This window comes from Ammospiza nelsoni, chromosome 19 (assembly GCF_027579445.1).
Source record: "Ammospiza nelsoni isolate bAmmNel1 chromosome 19, bAmmNel1.pri, whole genome shotgun sequence".
NCBI classification, from domain to species: domain Eukaryota; kingdom Metazoa; phylum Chordata; class Aves; order Passeriformes; family Passerellidae; genus Ammospiza; species Ammospiza nelsoni.
Genome location: NC_080651.1, coordinates 2,148,052 through 2,166,825, shown reverse-complemented (window position 1 = coordinate 2,166,825; position 18,774 = coordinate 2,148,052). Strand labels below are relative to the sequence as shown.

General features: G+C 46.2%; 1 protein-coding gene and 1 long non-coding RNA gene across 4 annotated transcripts in view; both read right to left on the bottom strand.

Moving 5' to 3' along the window:
• Window positions 1–5,537, bottom strand: part of TEX2 (testis expressed 2) — a 46,252-nt gene extending 40,715 nt beyond the window's left edge. For both annotated transcript variants that reach the window (XM_059485629.1, XM_059485630.1), the window contains exon 1: window positions 5,389–5,537. The gene's annotated coding sequence lies outside the window, so the exon portion shown is untranslated. The remainder of the gene's footprint in view (window positions 1–5,388) is intronic.
• An 877-nt stretch (window positions 5,538–6,414) lies between these two features.
• LOC132082044 (uncharacterized) lies at window positions 6,415–17,998 on the bottom strand. Of its 2 annotated transcripts, XR_009419764.1 has the most exons (5): window positions 17,894–17,998; window positions 10,982–15,807; window positions 7,336–7,585; window positions 7,212–7,252; window positions 6,415–6,728 (listed from the first exon to the last, which is right to left on the bottom strand). It is a non-coding gene; the product is annotated as an uncharacterized LOC132082044 (long non-coding RNA). The 2 variants fall into 2 exon arrangements; XR_009419763.1 differs by lacking the exon at window positions 6,415–6,728 and having other exon boundaries at window positions 7,020–7,252.
• Between the last annotated feature and the right edge of the window lie 776 nt (window positions 17,999–18,774).

The window sequence follows — 18,774 nt, the reverse complement described above, 5'->3', positions numbered from 1 at the left end:
CCTTCTACTTGCTAAAAATAACATATAAACAGAAGAGTAACTTTTTTCTTTTCTATAAAAATACTTTTGTAAAGTCATGCACTGCCCAGAAGATTTATTCAAAACCTGGCAGAGCATTTATTAACCAGCACGCTTCTGAGTTGACAGACATTCAGGATTATCTCCCCCTTAGTTCTTTCCACTTCTCCTAATTCCTTTGTTTAATACTTCAAGTTAAGTTGAAAAGGAAGAAGTGTGGAAATGATTAGACAAAAAGAAATGCTACTGAGGAGGTCCTACAAAGATAAGCCTTATCAAACGTCACAGCAGCTGCAAACAAGTCAAGAGTTGTACAGATCACTTTCATTTCCCACCAAAGTACATTTATTTATGTGACCAACCCCAAGTATTACACAAGAGTACAAAGAAAGAAGTGAAGCCACTCCAGGCAACAGGGATGATGGATACATATTAAGCAAGCAGAATGGCAATGCCTGGCTTGGAAAGCACCCAGAGAGAATCTCCACCTTGCCTGGCCACGGTGGGGCAGGGAGATGGGAAGCAGCAGTGGGAGGTGAGAGCAGGCAGGGCTGTGGGAACGCTGCTCTGCAATGCTCTGGCCCTGCCAGGATCATCCTTGGGATGGATCCCTGGCAGAGCCCAGGCAGGCTCTGGGTACCGGGGGGCTGCAGAGCACAGGGAGCAGGACAGGCTGCAGTCACAGGCAGGACACAGCGAGCACAACCCCGGCAGCCTCCACTGCCTCTCCATGTCACATGTTTGGTGACATTTCCTACCCGAGCTCCACAACACAGCCGTGTGAGCACCACCAGCTCCTTCCCCACACAGAACCCTCATTCTTCCAGCCTGTCTGGGCTCATAAAAACAGTTTTCTTTTCTCAGCCTTAATCCTGACCTCCAGGGAAATAGAATGTTTTTTACATCTCTCTTTTTAATTTCAGATCAGTACTTTACTGCCACTCATGACAGGTCACATTCACATTTCACTCCTCTGCCATCTGCTTTGAAATTCCCAGTATCAAAGGAGTCCATACCTTTGTGCTTATAATTTTGCAGTCCTATTTTACAACTGAAGTGTAATTTAAATAAAACACATGAAATCCAGAGTAAGATCTAAAGTCTTGTAGCTCTGTCTTCTATTCCCACTAATAAAACCAAATATAGCAATTTTTTAGACTAAAGAGATCCTTTAAAAGAGCACTCCAATGCCTGAATAACTATTTTCATACTCTTGAAAGAGATTCTGTTCTAAGCTTGAGCATCCCATCTTCTCACAGGTCCAGGATAATCCTGCAGGACAACAACACAATCACAGCACTAAGGGACACTCTCCTGCAATATTCCTGTCATCCAACACCAGCAGGGTCAGAGGCCACAACACTTTATAAACCACTGAGACACAGGGTAATGAATATTAAAGCCTGGTTCACACAACAATTCATTTCTGCTGCCCTCCTGGCCTTTATGGGGAAACACCAGTGTTTACCATGTTTATTGATCTCCTGTTATCCATTGTCCATCAGTCCTCTTCCCTTTTAGAACCCCAACTGCACTGGGTATTGATCTGGACTTTGCACAGCACAGTAACACACCTTACCGTCTGGAGAGGAGAGAGTTAACACAAATAGGAATGACAATGAACAGAGAAGTAGAAGTTTTGAGGAGCAGACAGGCAAGATCAGAGAATAAACCCTGTTTTATCAATATATTCTCATGTCCCTCCAAAGACACTAACAATTGTCTTCAACAGTGCCCAGAGAATAAATATGACTGGTAAGTAACACAACACCCTGGAACTCCTCTCCTCCCAGAGGGGGAAGCAGGAAATAAAAACATCAGCAAAACTTAGAGGGATTATTGCACACTGCAGACACCTCAGACACTCTGACCTACTCCACCATCAAAACTTGCTCCTCTGCCTCCTTTCTCTCACCATTTCCAACAGAAGCAAGACTGGCTGTGGCTAACACAGGAAATCTTCAAGCAAAGCCTCTCAGATGCTTCAGTTGAGCAGTTCCAACTCAAGACACTTGGGTTTTATTTTTCAGAGATAATGGTCATCAAGGAGTCCATTAAAGGAAATGACGAAAGAGGCAGATTCTGCATTACTGAACTGGTCTGACTGGGAGTCCTGCACTACACTGCTTGCATTGTTACTGACCAAGGAGAGCAGATTTTCCTCCGTACAGACTCAAACTCATGAAACCAATTTAACATAAGGCAGCCTCCAGTGCAAAACTCCAGTGAGGACTTGTGTGAAAGAACATAAAAATCACCTTTAAAGACTTAAAATTCCATTTGTCAAGTATGTAAATACTTTAGGACCTGTGATACACAAAGCTTGGCCCAAATCCAAGCAAATCCATTCACTTACAGCTCTTCTGAAGAGAACACTCCTTCAGTGCTATCTCTGCAGGAGCTCAACCCTCATCCCTCACAGTGCTCTGAGGGACAGGGGCTGAGGCTGCTGGGGGAGGATAAACCCTCCCAGCCAATGCACACCTTCAGGTCTTGTTGTCTTGAGCTGGAAATGGGATTTTGATCAATTATTATCAACTTTCTGCCTTCAAATTTCTGTGCTTGCCATGTTAACAGAAGCTTTATAGAAGCTGACCTCCAAGAAGAGATAATTCACAATTCTGTCAAGAACAGCTGATCATATATTTTCATGACACAGTAATTGGGATTTTTGTCCAGCAGAGATGATTAATTCCACCACCTGCAGTACAAACCCCCCCAAAACATACCCTTTACTTTGTGAATCTGAACCATGTAGCACAATCCTCTACAATAAGGAGTGGTACACATTTTTTTTTTGTATCAACAGGTCTGATATGATATTGTTCTCTCAGTAGCTCAATGTTCCACCCTCCTCCACCTTGAAAGCACAAGACATCCTTTCAAGTGTTCACTTTGCATTACTTTAAAATGTCCATGCCCTTTATCAGGCACATGTGGAACCCTTGTGCACTTCCAGAATTGGTTTCTACTCTGAATACATCTCTTCTAATACAAAGTACACACTCATGACAGCTCACAGTATTAACTCTTATCTTTTTTTCTCTAATCTCTAAGCCTACATTATGCTCTCATTTTCCAGCATACATTGTCATCTGATTGTTTCATTTAGGGCAGTAAGGGTTTCTAGAACATGAGGCCTTTATTCATGGATAAATGTTTTAGAGGACACTGAATTAGCATTACTACTGTGGACATCTGATACCACAATTTCTAGCTTACCAAAGAAAAATAATAAAAATCCAGAGATTTGAGGGACTTTTCCAAGCTCCAAGACTCTGTTTAAGACCAGAATTTGACCAGAATTTACTTACCCTCCCCTCCATTCTTTTGGAACCCAGTTTATCCTAATAAACAGCTTTCATTTTCCTCAGCTCCTGGGCAGGTGTCAGTTACACTCTGCACACTCAGCACCACAATTTGTTCATCTCACAGGCAGAAACTGCTAAAGCTCAGTCCTGGAGAGCAGGACAGGGGAACATGTCCTTACTTATGGCCACTGCCATGCCTGTGACTGGTCACCTTCCCCCACACAATGGAACTCTGGTGTGCTACAGGAGAAACCCTCTGATTTCATCACAGGGAATTGGCTGAGTTGGCACAGAAGGTGGGGTAGAGCAGCACAGTCCCCAAATGGATCAGCTAAAAAGCTCTTTGAATGCCACAATGCATCCTCAGTCCTCCAGCTCCATGATTTTAAATGTATTTCAGTTATATTAGCCTTTTTGCTAAGTAAGTTTCATTATCTCCCATTACTTTGTTTACACACCTACCACAACACAGAAATTACTGGTATTACCCATTATGTCCAGGCTTCCTGCTCCACATTCTTTACTTTGAAAAACAGTTGGATTAGGAGTTCTTTAGTTAGAAACAACTAAGTATTTGGTATTAAAAGCTGGAAGTCTTAAGAGTTGTTATCACACAAAAAGAAGTATGTAATTAATACACATTATTAGGCCATGTCCTTCTTCAAGTTTTAACTTTGGATTTTATTCAATTTTTTTTCCTTAAATAGGTCATTTCAATAAGCTCTTTGCATGGACCAGAAGTGCTGTTCACAAGAGAAGTGTTCAGCTTGCCAGTACAACTCCCAGGCTGTATCACACCCCAGCAAACTCCAGTGTGACACCTCTGAGCACAGAATCAACTTCTTGGTCTTTCACTCAAAGGAGAAAGCACCTGCACTGCTTTGGAAACACCACCTCAAGCCTCAGCGCCTACCTGGAGCATAATTAATGTGCCACCCACAACACAGCACCTTGCTGGATCAGCTCTGAAGTCAGAGTAGTAACCTCTCATAAATCATAAAACAGCATCACGTCAGAGTCTTTAAAAGTCAATTTTAACATCCCAAGTCACTAGTTTATCATTTTACGCTTAAGGTAAAGTCCTTTTACCTCTCATTTTAGCACATTTTCAGTTCCAAGAAAATCAAACCAGAGTACTCACGCTGCCTGAATTTTATTCAATTTAGGAATATTAAGTTATTTCAGCACTAAAACGACAACATCTTCTTGTAAAAATATACACCCCTGAAACTGTAACCCCTTATTCTTCCTGAGTTGCACAGGCAATATCATCTTGAAAGAGGAGTATGACAAAGCATCTTAACAGAAGATAATCTCACAGCACTGAAGACTTACACTAATTTATCTTCTGGCTATAATACTTAAGTGGCATACAAAAGTTTAAATTAACCTCCGCTGTATACTTCATTTCCCAAAATTATGATCAGGAGCTCCTCAAGACATTTGCTGACAGACACAAATCACCAAGAAGTTCAGCACAAACATTCAGGAGGAACTTTAGCACACGCTGAAGAGACATAGTATACGGGTTTAGTCCCTGAACTGCAATGAAGATGACACTGAAAATTACAAGAGAAGCAGAAACCAAGGAGCCAACAGCAAGGGCAAGAGAGAGGAAACAATTTTAGTAGACAGGAAACCTCTCGCCTTTGGTGGCAAAAGCCAACTGAAAAATTCTCCCTCGGTTTCAGCAGGAGCGACCGCTACCGCCTCCTCTGTCGTTTGTTTTTAAGGTGTCGCTCGTACTCCGGCAGCTCCTGCCCAGCGGCAGCCCCGGCTCGGCAAACGCCGCTCCCGCGCCGAGCAGCGGCGGCTCCATCCCGCCCAGCCCGCACCGGCCCGGCCCCGCTCCCCGCGGGCTCCCGGCTCTGCCCCGGCCGCCATCCGCCCTGCCCGGCCCCGGGGGCCGCCCGCGGCCCGGCCCGACCGCCGCCCTCGGCCCCAGCGCTCCTCCCTGCCCGCAGCCCGCGGGGACCGGCGGGCGCTGCCGGCCGCCCTCACGGCACTGCCCGGCCCCCTCCCCTCAGCCGCGGCTCTCGGCTCTGCCCCAGCCCCTCACCTCAGCCGCGGCTCTCGGCACTGCCCCGGCCCCTCGCCTCAGCCCCGGCTCATGGCACTGGCCGCTCCTGCCCGCGCCGGGCGGCGGCAGCGGCGGGGAGGCGGCGGCGCCGCCAATCCGGGCCCCGCGGGGGGACGGGCCTGCCCGAGCCGCCGCAGCGCCGGCCCGAGGGGCGGGACAGGGCGGGACGGAGCGGGGCGGGCGGGGGCGGGGACGAGGACGGGGACAGGGGGACAGGGACAAGGGAACAGGGACCGGGGCACCCCTGGCAGCCGGAGCGGCCCTGTCCGTCCCTCGGGCGCAGCCGGTGTTCCAGCGGCCGGTGGTGGTGACGCTCGGAACGGCCCCCGGGGCGAGGAGCCGCTCGGGCCCGCGGCCGGCGCGGGTGCGGAGCTGTGGCCGCTCCCGGGCGTGCCGGGCCTCCCGCGCCCCGAGCGGGCCGCCCCGGTAATCCGCCGGCTCCGGGAACGCGGCGCTCGGTGCGGGTTTGTGTCAGGCTCGGTGCGGGGCAGCGGCTGCGGCAGGAAGCGTGTGCGCGACCAGGCACAGAGAAAGGAGCTGGTTGGGATCTAAACATTGCAGAAATGGCCAAAAATTATCGGCTCCCTCACCGAGCAGGCACTTATCCCGGGAAACCTGCCCTGGCAGAGGTCATTTTATTTACCCTTCATATTTCCCAATTTGCAGCAGACAGAGAAAAAAATTAATTCTCTGTGTCAAAAGGTTGTTTTCTCAATAATGGTCTTATGCAACAAATTACAGCCTTTCTACTGCTTTTACCCTTTACTTAATTGCTCTTGCCTTTGAAGGCAGTTAATGATGACATTACAGCATTACATCGGGTCAGGCTGATGCTGGCCCAGGTTTCTTTAGTCAACCCTTGGGTTAATTTGGCTGTGCCAATTATCTTCTCTTTAATAAATTCAGTTTGAATTAAAACATAAAGACTCCTGCAAGATCTTTCAGACTCTTTATGTCATACCAGCCTTTAAATTTATGATACTTTATGAGGTGATGGGACAAAATTTATTTACTAACCAACATTTAGTGAGATGTGTGAGCAGAATTCAAATTATTCCAAACTATCCATTGCAAAGAGTTAAATATAAATTATTAATTTTCAAACACTTTCCTATGTTACCTGCAGCTGTGCTGAGGTCAGGGGTGCTGTTGCACCAGGCATTATACACATGGCACATGGAGGGGTTGCAGTCTAGGTCAGAAGTAGGTGCAGGCAGCACTCAGACTGCTTCTCTCATTAAATGGCAGCAATACTTCAGTGCTTGTGGAAGTGAATTATTCACAGGCATCTCTGAGTTCTGTTTTTAAAAGCAGGATTCCTGCATGAAATGGAAAACCAGAGTTACTGAGAGCAGCCAGCACCTGCCAAATCTGCTTCAGTGAGGAATGGCCTGAGCTCACCAAATGGATGGTCAGAGCCTTCAAGCTGTTGGATGTCCAAGCACTAAACTCAGCAGTCTGAAGGGTCACAGCTGAAGGAACTGAAGGAACCCAGCAAAAGACTGCACTGTGTGAGTGTCACTGCAGAACCTCAATTTAGTCTTAATTTTTTTAATGAAAAAGACCACATCCTATTTGAAATACAGATACACATGTATTCATCTCACTTTCTGTTAACTGTTGTCCTTGTGTATAGGAAGACCTTTGAATCCTTATACAAAGCTGATGTTAATGTTTCCAGAATCTGCAGATAAGATAATGGTTGTTTCCTTAACAACAGGTTTCCCCTGCAGGACAGAGCCTACAGCTGAAGCTGTGGCTCACAGGTTGGTTTTGGCTGTATTAAACTACAATCAACTCACTGGAATCTCTGAAGCTTTTTCTGCCCTCTCTTTGCATGTACCTAGGGCAAGAGAGAGGAAACAATTTTAGTAGACAGCAACACGTGGACTGAAACTCCTGACCTCAAGATAAATATTTGCGCACCTGGAGTTAGGTCCTCAGCTTCTTCCATAGCATGGTACATGCTGAGCAAAGGCTGGAGGCAGCCAGTGGGAAAAACTGGGCACAAGCTGTGTCTGACCAGGGTACCACAGTCTGGGCTTCATGGGAATCCTCTTCTAAAGGCAAGTCCCAGTCAGGTGGAAGGGGGGCAGAAGGAAAATCTCAGAATAGTTGAATCACTCAGTGCTGTAAGAGTAAATCCTTTTGTTGGATTATTTACCTTCCACCTATCCTACAAAACGACAAGAGAATAAAGTAATGCTTATTTATTTTTAATATTTCAGTATCCCATGTATAAGTATACAGTCATTCTGAGAAGCAGCAGCCTGCAGAGTCTAGAAACAGGTATCTACAGTCAGGAGCTGCTTTTGAAAAGAATTACTTTAATCTTTTGGAATATGTGAGGGAGACAGTTAAAAACCTTTAAAAGCAGTAAAATAACAGGTAATATTTCTCCCCCAGAACTTATGTGAAGCTCAGTTCATTTCTCTAATGCCCCCACCAGAATTTCACAGCTCAGGGCAGTTTAAAGCCTCTGCTTTTGTGAGAAAAGAACATTACAAGAGCTTTGGGGCTCCACATGGTTTTCACAAATCCCGTTGCCATCAGATCCTGGGGAAGACCCAAGAGCTGCAGGACAGCCCTGCTTACAATTTTGTGCTGAGAAGCTTTAAGAGGAATGAGGCAGCAGCTGAGCCTGAACATGTGAATCTTGGCAAACACAGGGGTGTGTGTGAGAGCAGCTTTACTGTTGGTTTGTTTGGTTGTTACCAGTGCAACATCAAACACAATGGAAAGAAGTTTAGCACGGAAAACCCAAACAAGGCTCCAGCCCAGCCGGTGTGCACAGAGCCCAACAAGGACTGGCAATGCTGGGGCTCCCCAGTGCTTCAGCTGGCTCTAATTTGGGTGTGGAGGGCAGTATGAGCTTTCTGAGAGCCACATTCCTTCCACAGCTCTTGTGGGCCCATCTTCTGCTTGTCAAATGAGTGAGAGTGTTCTCAGCACCTCCCAAATTCTTTCTCTGCCAGTGGCTTTGCTGCTGTCTTTGGATCTGAGTTGTCTACCTTGCAAACTGCCCATCCTGTCCTCCGGCCCTTCCCTTCTCCCCACTGATCCCAGCCCCTGGGCCTGGCTCCTTGCTGGCACAAAGGGGCACAGCCTGGATATGCCATCCCCAGTGAGCCTCCCCACTCCAAATCTGCTACTCTGTTTCTAAAATGCCCCTGGGAACTGCAGAAATTCTGAGCTCTTGTTGCTTCCTGTGCTAAAGCACATTATTCTAGGGTTTGGGGTTTTTTTAATTGCTGCTTCATTTTTAAAGCTGAGCTGAGGGTAGATCACAGCATCATTAAGGTTGGAAAAGACATCCAAGATTATTGAGTCCAACCTTTGACTGATCATCACCTTGTCAGCTAGACCAGAGCATTCATAACTCCTCAATTACAAAAGCAGGCAGGTCTCAAATCCAGCTGCAAAATAAAATATCCAAAGGAATGGTGGAGAGAAACAACATTAAAAATTACAGGATTTTAGTCCTTGCTTGCCTTTGTGATCTTGCTATTTCCCTTTTTATTTATTTAAGGCTTCTAGACTCCCAGGTATCTGTGGAGGAACAGCTCTATGCAGCTGCTCACATCAAGTCCTTGCACTCAGAGAAGACACTGCCAGAGCCAGAGGAGGTTCCAGCTTGCACCCATGTCTGTCACAGACATGTTTTATGAAAAATCCTTTCTTTAGGATTTTTCCTCTTGAGAAGCTGAAAGGCTTCAAGAACAAAATGTAAACAATGATTATCTGCTGCCATGGAATGCAACAGGTGCATCTGTGATTGGTCTCATGTGGATGTTTCTAATTAATGGCCAGTCACAGTCAGCTGGCTTGGACTCTTTGTCCGAGCCACAAACCTTTGTTATCATTCTTTCTTTTTCTATTCTTAGCCAGCCTTCTGATGAAATTCTTTCTTCTATTCTTTTAGTATAGTTTCAATATATCATAAAATAATAAATCAAGCCTTCTGAAACATGGAGTCAGATCCTCGTCTCTTCCCTCATCCTCAGACCCCTGTGAACACCATCACACATGTCCAGCACAGCCTCTGGTGCTGCCAGGAGCTCAGGTGGAGTCACAGGACAGGCCAAAGCAAGGCCAGGCAGGTGAGCAGAGCCTGCCAGGGTGTGCTGGTGCTGCCAAGGTGACTCCCAGAGGCAGAGCAGCTCCCAGGGAAGGTGCTTGCAAGGCAGCCTGGGTCAGGCAGTTTCAGTGCTGGGAATCTGCACTGGTTTCTCTCAGACCTACAAAACATTCTGGATGGTTCTCCCATGGGTTTGTCTCTCCCTGACACCGAATCCAGACTGGGGAAATGGCCAGGGCACACCTGCAGGGATGCCACGCATCACAGGGGAAGGGACAGGTCCCTGGCCACCCAGAACTGCCACGTGCCTGCTGCCAAAGTCACAGCAAGGTTGTGGGAGCTGGTGTCTGTGTTTCAGTGTACCTGGCAAATGTACAAAACTCTAAAAGCCTGAAATCTGATCTGCACATGGTGAGAAGTCAATACTCCTCCCTCCACAGAGACCTTGGTGAGGGAGGATATTGTGGCTGACACTGGAGTGCTCCAGAGTGCAACTGTGGCAAAATCCAAAGCTGGGGGAAGGCTGGGGGACACTGAGGCACTGAAGCTGCAGTTTGTGCAAGTATTGCACCACAAGGCCTTGGCAATAATGTCAGGTGCTACACACCATTTTCTGGTAATCAGGACAAGCAAAGCACAAAATAAACAGTATGTCCTGACCTTTCAGCTGCCAAATCATTCACCTATTTTAAATCTACAAGTAAATTTAGTTCTGACATTACAGAACAGCTGAAGATACTTGTTTAAATCAGCCACATACACTGCAAGTTTTCCACGTGCACAGGAGCATTAACACCAGGCAGCAGCACCTCCTGCTCCTGCCTGGACAGATGCTGTGGCTCTGCACTGATGGGCCTAATTTAAATGGTTAGTTAAGGGAAAAGAACATTGACTAAAGACTAGAAATGAACAGCAGCCTTTAGAGCCACAAGTCAAACCAACTGTCAGGAGGTCCATAATGGTTTTTTGGGGGCAGAAGGAGAACATATGGTCTGGCTGTCTCTGGTGATTTTATTGCCCCTTGTTTTCACAGGGAAAGTCAGAGAAATTCATCTGAATTAATAACACCTGTGACTTGAAAGTTACACGAGTGAGTTTTGTTACTCAAAGTGGCCTTCATTTGATTTAGCTTTCTTCATTTTCCAAGTAAAGTACACTAAATCAGATTAATGCCACTTAATTCTAATATGAATATCTGCATAGGTCTTAATAGAATTAAACAAATCTACTTTAAAATATAATTCAGTTCAGGTTCCCTGAGTGTCCCCTTCAAGGAAAGACTCACATCAATAGACTTAATGGGAATTGTTCCTCGATTGTGCTGGCATGAGATCAAAACATCACTATCATAAAAACAGCCACATCTTGCTTAGGTGTTTTTGTTCTGAGAGCATTAACACCCAACCCAGAGCTGAATGTATGCCTGCTGAAATGGAATCAGAAATGGCAGCATGGAGTGAACTCTTAGTTACAGAAGAGGGATAAAACACTGACCTTGGTTTTTCCAGCTGAGATGGAGAACAGGCATAGGTGCTCAGGGTCATTTTCCTGTTCTGAAGGTGTAAACAGTGTGCATTGTTTTCATAAGGCTGATATAATTTAGGCTGTTGTGCAGTTCTAGACTGTCATTTCAAACCTGAAAGCTGCTAGAACCTTCATTTACATGAACTTCAGGGAGGTGTGAGGAAGTGCTGTCTCTGACAGTAACTTGGAACCTTCCACTGAGCATCCTCATGGCCCATATCTGCACATCTTTGTCCACCTGGGCTTTGGGGTAGGCTGGGCTAAAACAATGAGAACATGAAGATGCAGTCACACCCTGGAACAAACAAGAGCCCAGCTTTGAAAGCAAACACAGGATTGGTGTTTTCCCAGGTTAAAGAACTGCCTCTGACAGAGCATTCAGTGCCTGTCCAGTCACACAAAATTACCACAGCCAGATTCAATCCTTCCCTGCTCTCCCTACAGCCAGCCACCAGTGGCAGCTCCATCCTGGCACATTTCTCCAACAGATCTTGACCCAGCCTCCAAAGTCAAAAGCTCTCAGTGCCTTCACAACTGGATTCTTGTTCGGGACTTCACATCCTCCTTTAGCACTTAGGAGGAAGATCTCAGCACAGATTTATTGAATAACATCCCACTGTGACAATCATTCAGGTGGCTAAATAAGGAACCTGTCCTTAGGAGATCTGTTATAGGCAATGAAAAGGGACAGGTTCCAAACAGGACTCTCAGTGGCAGGATGGGAGAGCAGAGCAGCCTCTTAGCGCAGACATGCTCTTGTGAGGCACTGAGAATATTCTGCTCACCTTCCCTGTGTAATTTTCATGACCTGATGCATAATCCAGTCTCCAAACCTGCCCAGGTGCCCTGACTCTTCTGTCCAGCTCCTGCAGCCATCCCCTATTGCCATTTCTGCAAACAGCATCTGGCTCCACGCGACCTTGGGGTTTTCTCAGAGTGCCATTAAATCTTTCAATTAAATATTGCTCAGTAGTCTATCCAGCAATAATTCCTGAGTCAAAATTTCAAGTGCTGATAGATAATGTAGTATGTTTTGCACAAAAATCCAGTGAGATATACTAAGGAATCTGATATGTACATGCAGAGTCTGCCCTGGAATAAAAAGTAAACTAAACACATCAAAGCTTTTAGAACATCAAATCCAGATTCCAGACAATATTAAAACTCTCCAGATTTGAGTAAGAATCACCAGTCCATGCTGCCTTCCACTGCATTTAGACAGAGAATTAATCTTGATATTCAAAGCCTTCCAAAACCTGCATGTTTCAAAAATAGCAAAATTTATTTCTCTTGAAGTATAGGCTTGTTACAGCTATTTAGGAATCTCTTACTGAAGTCAGATGGATCTTGAACCTCCCCTGGGGATGGTTTAGATGTCAGTGTTCATCCATTAACAGATTGGAAACTGTCCAGGGCAATATTGCAAGAAAACACACCATGCCCAGGCTTTCTTCCGGTTTCTTCCTCTGTTAAACAAGACTCTCTGAGCAGTTCTCTACAAATAAATCCAAGGTTAAATATGATAAACAGGGCAAGGAATGCAGAGAAATCCAAATGGCTATTAGCAATGCATCCTGCTGGTTGGTCAAAGGGGTATTTCTCTCTATTGGAAGGGGAGTATGGAGTAAAAACACTTGGGCAGTGAGAACCTCATCTTGCCCCAGTTCCATCACTTATTCCTGCTCCTTGTCACTGACAATAAGAGTGCAAAGATCTTACTCTTCATCAGCACAATGCCACACACTGCCTGTGTAACCCCAATTTACACAGAGTCAGGCAAAAGCTTACCAGGCCCAAACAGGTTTAATGTTGCCTTTCACTGGATATTCTTTTACATAAGAAACAACCAAGTTCTGATACACAAGCAGGCAGCTGAAAGAGGAGCAGCCATCCTAAGAAGGCAAAAGGGCAAATCTGGAGGGGAAGCTGGTGCATTCAAGGTTTCTCCAGCTGGAAAATGCAGGTTTGGGAGATGGAGGGAGGAGGGCAGTGCTTGGGGTGACAGGGAGCCCCCAGGTCCTGCAGGAGCAGCCTTCTCTGCAAACCAGGCAGAACCAGATGAGCCCTACAAGAATGACCTTGAGAATAAAAAAGTGCTTCTGGATAAGTGCTGGCTAAAATGATTGAAATTGCATGCAGAGAAAGGGAATATTGTCTGGTTCCTCTGATTTTAGAGGAAACAGAGTTTTGTACTTTCTTTGTTAATAAAAGGGCTGCATCAAAGTACCCGAGTGATCAATTTTCCCTGCTATTAGAAACAATCTACTGGGCATAAAACCTTTTGAGTGCTTTGGTCAAAGACAGGACTTAAAAGCTCCATTCATTTCCTCATGGAAAGGCAGCAACTTCATCCCTTTGACTGCAAAGGCAGAGATCTTGAAAAGCCAGGGATGCATGAAGGGGACATGTGCTGGGAACATGATGCTGACACTCCTCTGCCCTCAGCCTCCTCTTTCACTGACAGAAGGACAAAGCAGGTGATTTGTGCTTTGTGAAAAGCACCAAGTGATTTTGGACCAGTGAAATTACTCTAGAAGACACAGCAATGAGGAGCACACAGCCCTCTCCACGTTTGTATGCAATGAAGAAAACACAGATGTGACTTTTGTCAGCAGTCAGTGCACTCATTAGTGTGTCAGAGATAATAACTCTTATGCATGAAAATCTGACCTACATATGCTACAAAAGAGGCAAAAGCAACAATTTACTTAAGTCTCTATTATACTCTTAATGATTAGAAGCTGAAAAACTAGACCATAACACAGGAAACTTGTAATTAAAAAGCATCAATTATCATTTTCTCCTTGCAGGGGACATTAGTCAGGTTTGCTTTCCACCATCCCCTTGGGAATACAGATAGACATGTAGGGCTGTGTGATTCATTCTGGAACAGTCAGAAAGGAAGCAACTCAGTGGGAAAAGATTAGCTTCAAGAAAAAAAAGGAAAAGGAAATGATAGTTACAACACCCCATTCAGTGTTTCTTGTTTGACAAAGCACAGGTGTGTGTCAGGTTGTTTCTAACAGACCAGCCCTTGCCTCCCTCCAGCCATGACTAAACTGGATTTCTGCAGTGCACACAATGTTCTGAGCCTCCAGGTCTGAGCCAGCTGATACCTTCAGTCATGCTGAACATACCAGAAGGATTCTGCACAGATCAACTGGTCCCCAGCTCCTGGCAGGAATGTGAATCTCTCTTCAGAGGCTGCAAATTTCCCCTCTCTGCTGCCTGAAGGTCCCTGACTCCCGGCCAGGGTGAACAGATCATCTGGAGGCTGTTCCAGACTCAGCATTCCCAGGTAGAACCAGTTTTTCAACAGTGCCAATGTGTGCTGTAAGCCCATTTAGAGTGGTTCTTGCAGCCCTGAGGCAGTGCCAGAAATGTGATCCATCACTTGTGTGCAAGGACTGCATTCACCCTGGGCTTTCTGTGCTCCCAGCTCTGCCATGGATCACACTGAGAATCACAGCTCACCTCCAGCCACCCCTGAGCTTCTGCCTCCTAACAGCCACTGCAGCTCTCAGCATTCCTAATGAGAATGCTCTTCAAAACTCCTGTTCCTTTAATCAGCATGAAGTTGAAGCAAAAATATTTCTAAAACCTCAGTAATAAAATCAAACCTAAGCTTTGCATTATAGGAGACTGAGAGATTTTCATCATGCTTTAAATAATTTTAAAATTTTCAAAAGCAATCTATATCTCCTATTGACAATCTCATGTTAATTTAATAACCTGTATGGCTGTAATTTTCATTAATTGACTTACACTCTGACCATATCTTAATAGACTTGACAATTTTTTCTCCTATTACACTCTCACAGCCAAGAAGGGATGCCAAGTTCACCCCTTGCAGTAATACCATGATTTGGCCCACTTAAGACAAAGCTCTCATCTCTGTCCTGTCTTTGTCAACTTCTCTGTCCCCTCTGCTCCTGGGACAGACCAGCAGCCCTCCTTATCACTGCCTTGTAAACACTTCCCCCCACACAAGGCAGAGTTTCCTAAGCTGGTTGGAGCTTGAGCCACTGCAGAACGTCCCACAGTGGGACAGGCTGGGAGAGCCCCAGGGAGCTCAGGAGTTTGCATCAGGTTAATTCCATGAGGACTGCACTCACTCAGGGCTCTGAGCAACACAAGCTCTCAGGAAAGACTCTTCTGCCCTTGTGCTGCTGTCTCATTGATTTGCAAAGTGGAATTGTGTCAGTCACAGTGGAGACTTGGCCCTGCATGTAGTTAAACAAGGAATAAACAACAAGGCAGAGCACAGGATTTAAAGCCAAGCTCTCCCTGTGAAGAGCTGACAGGGCTTTGTGGGAACAGGTGATTTCAGCAGGCACAGCTCCTCTGCAAGCACTCAGCAGGGCTTGGATCATGCCAGCTGAATGCAGTGCAATGGGATGTTTTCTTTGGAAGCCCAGGCTGGTGCATCACACAGGAGCAGAAACCCCTTCCACATCCCCACCCAGGAGCAGAAACCTGGGTCAGTGCTGCCTTTACCTGCAGCTGGGCTTTTTGTTAACATACTTATTTTCTGCTTCTCCTATGGTCACTGACAATGATAAACACAGGAATGTTGGGGACAAGCCACCTCTACAGTGCTGGTTCTGTCACAGCACCAACTCCATGGAGGGTGGAGCTGTTGAGGAAACTGGACTGATGGGTTGTTTCTTCCAAACCTTTCACAGTCAGGAGGATTTCTCTTCACCAGCCCTGCTCATTCCTCTCTGTCTTTGCTTTCATCTTCTTATTTTCTTTCTTCACTGTACTGAGCCTTCATGCTGAGATCTTTTTATCTCCTGAGTAAAACATTAAAACAAAAAGACAACTACAGAAAAATCAGGGCAGTAACCAGAGGACAGTGAACTGTCACACTGATCACTTCTGATTTTTGTTCAGTGAAAAAATTGTTGCATTTTTTATCATTGCCCCAGAGGAGACCCTGATTTCATCTCCCACTCTTACACAGAAATATATTGCTAATCTATTCATTTCAGAGGCAGAATCCATCTTTACTATGACTAACAGTTTAGTTGTGGAATTTCTTCTCAAACAATACCTGTTGGATCTGAATTCCTCTTAACCATGGGAATGTGGTCCAAGCAGTGTGAGGTCCATTTCTAACAATCACCATTAGAGCTTTACATGCAGTCCAAATCCAGGCTGATGGGGGCAGAGCCTGAGAGCCTTAGGAGTGACAGCTTTGCCCTTTGCTGCTTTGTGCCCAATCTTTCATTTCAGCTTCATGCTGCTGTTCTGCCATCAGACTTTGCAGTGACTCCTTCCCCAAGGAAACTGTGATTTCTTTTGCTATTACATTTAGAATTTAACTACAGTGATTATTTTCTGCAGTGCTGAGGATTTTTTTCAGCCTTTCCACTCATCATGTTTGTGGCTGGTGAAAAAATAAATTACCTATATAAATAAATGCTCCCATTTAGCTGAAACCTCCCATGCAAGTGACATTCCCACAACTGCTCAGCTCTCTAATGGGAGCACTTGTGATTTACAGTGGAACATTTCATAGCATGAAGGCAATAAGCCCCACTTTTTGTGATTCCTTAGATATGTCAAATTGCTTATTACCTCCCAAACAACTGCAGAAGTGATGTTTATTCTGCTTTCACCTATTCAGAAAGGCCTTGAAATTCTAAACAACAAAATGTGCTAGCATTTTAAATCTGTACTGATACTGAATTGAGTTCAATTTAATTGGTGGGGGGTTTTTCCATTTGATACATCTGTTTTTCTCAAACTTTGTTACATTTCCCAGTGCCTGCCCTCTCCTTGCACGACATGGGCTGTACTCAGTTTGGCAGTGTCACCTCCCCAAAAGCTGGGCTCAGTGATGTAGCACAAAGAGCTTGAACCGAACCAAGCTCACAGAGCAGCAGGTGGAACACAGCAGAAAAGTAAATAAACGCTGAGATTTATCAGGAACCGCTCAAAGCAGTGCCCCAGCATTCACAAACAATTCACTGCCCTGCGGGAGAGGGGAAGAACGCACGGTGGGCAGGTTTAGGCTGCATTTAGCACCGTGTCCTTTAGGAGTGGCGGCGGTCGGGCGGAGCCGGGCGGGCGCTGTGGGAACAGAAATTCCCGGTTCCATTCCCGGCCGGGACGGGCCCAGCCCGGCTGCCCCTGCAGTGCCCCCGCAGCCCACGAGGGGGAGCCCCGGCACCGCCCGGCTCCGGCACCGCCCGGCCCCGCGGAGCGACCGCGGCCGCGCACCGAGCGCGCGATAAACCCGCGGTACACCGGGAACTCCCGTTATACCCGCGGTACACCGGGAAACGCCCGTTACACCGGGAACTCCCGGTACGCCTGCGTTACACTGGGGAACGCCCGTTACACCGGGAACTCCCGTTACACCTGCGTTACACTGGGGAACGCCCGTTACACCGGGAAACTCCCGGTACGCCTGCGTTACACTGGGGAACGCCCGTTACACAGGGAAACAAGCGCTACACAGAGAAATGCGCGTTAAACTCGGCGTTATACAAGGAACTCCCGTTACACCGGGAAACTCACGTTATACAAAGAAACTGGCGTTACACCGGGAAACTCTCGGTGCTGCTTGGCTGCGAATGGAAAAGGAAAGTAACCGTGGACAGAGGAGAGGCCTCGGTTCAGGCGTTTCTGTGCGGCACCTCGAAAGCCTCTGCTCGGCAATGGGAAAATGATCCACAGCTCCCCACTGGGGTGGGTGAGGCTCATCCCGAACAGGCCGGGTGCAAGCAGGGTATGGGGGAACTGCCCGGATAGGGAATGGCACCAGGGACCCGGGTTGTGCCACCTGATGGGAGTGCACCAACAAGGAATGACACCAGGGACCTGGTTTGTGCCATCCCTTACTCTGCTCAAAAAGTAAATATTTACCAACACACCTCATTTTCTGTTTGCTGAGCTTAACTTGGTGACAATACAAAAATCTCCTTCTGCTGTAATCTTCACAGCAGCGTCGTTGTTATCTCTCTCTGCTGGAGGCTCCTCTCTGGCCCTCTCTGAATGCCTCACCCCCTTTTATCCCAGCTACCTCCATGGGCTACAGCTGCTGCCCAATCGAGGACATCACAGCTGCAGCCCATTTACAGCAACTAGGATCAGGGTAATACAAGACAGAGATCCCTGCCATACATATATTTACAATACATATATTTAGTTATATGTATTTTTTTGTTGTTTTCAATAATGTATTTTGAGCTCTGAGTTTTCATTTGTTTGGTAACAGATTCAATACTTATTTCCCAAATATTTCCAATGGAATCATGCTCATTTCAGGACTCCTTGTGTAGGTGTTTACTCATGGGCCCACTTACCTCGCTCTTCACTGGTGATTATTGTCCCATGCTCTGAAATGTTTTTGTTATCTGCAAGACAAAACAGAAGAGCTCAAAGCAGCGCACAGCACTCTGAGAAATGGACAGTTCACACGTTTCAGTAGGGCAAACAACCTGTACTAGATAACCAAATCCAAAACAATTTAGGATTATTCCAGGCAAGAGACAAGCTGAAAGAGAGCAATGAATTCTTCCACTGCTGCTCCATCATGCCCAGATGATATTCTGAGGCTTTCCAAACTCCACTTTTCCCAAGCTTTGCCAAAGGCTGGGAAGGGTTTGTGGTGGAACTTTTACCTTTGTAATTTAGTAAAAGATTTCTGTGAATGCAAGCACTCCCCCCACTCAGTTCTTAAAGCCCTTTAGTGCATTTACCTGCTGTTAAATGGGTTCCTGACTCCAGATCCAAGAGCCTGGAATCTGTGC